General features: G+C 46.1%; 1 protein-coding gene across 1 annotated transcript in view; it reads right to left on the bottom strand.

Moving 5' to 3' along the window:
* The window catches only part of LOC119594887, a 100,253-nt gene that overhangs the window by 99,513 nt on the left and 445 nt on the right, over positions 1 to 295 (bottom strand). The gene's annotated exons all lie outside the window — the stretch shown is intronic.

The following is a 295-nucleotide window of genomic DNA, read 5'->3' as shown; positions in this document are numbered from 1 at the left end:
ACCCTTTCACATATCTTACCTATCCACACCTTTACATATCATTGTTTTCATCTTATCCACTACAGGCCTACTTTTCACGTACCCTTTGTCCTTAGACTGGCCACACACCCCCTACGTGCCCAGAACTCTCACGTGCCCATGTTGTTAAGCTCTCCACATAGTCACATGCCCACATTTTCCAATTTGAAGCCTTCTCTCTGCCCACATTTTCCAGCTGCCAACGTATCTCACGTTGTCATTCATTTCCTAGCTGCCCTCACCACTTTGTGCCAACGGTTTCCGATTTTTTGATACC

This window comes from Penaeus monodon, chromosome 34 (assembly GCF_015228065.2).
Source record: "Penaeus monodon isolate SGIC_2016 chromosome 34, NSTDA_Pmon_1, whole genome shotgun sequence".
Taxonomy (NCBI): domain Eukaryota; kingdom Metazoa; phylum Arthropoda; class Malacostraca; order Decapoda; family Penaeidae; genus Penaeus; species Penaeus monodon.
The sequence above is the reverse complement of the archived record's forward strand: the minus strand, read 5'-3'. Positions and strand labels throughout refer to the sequence as shown.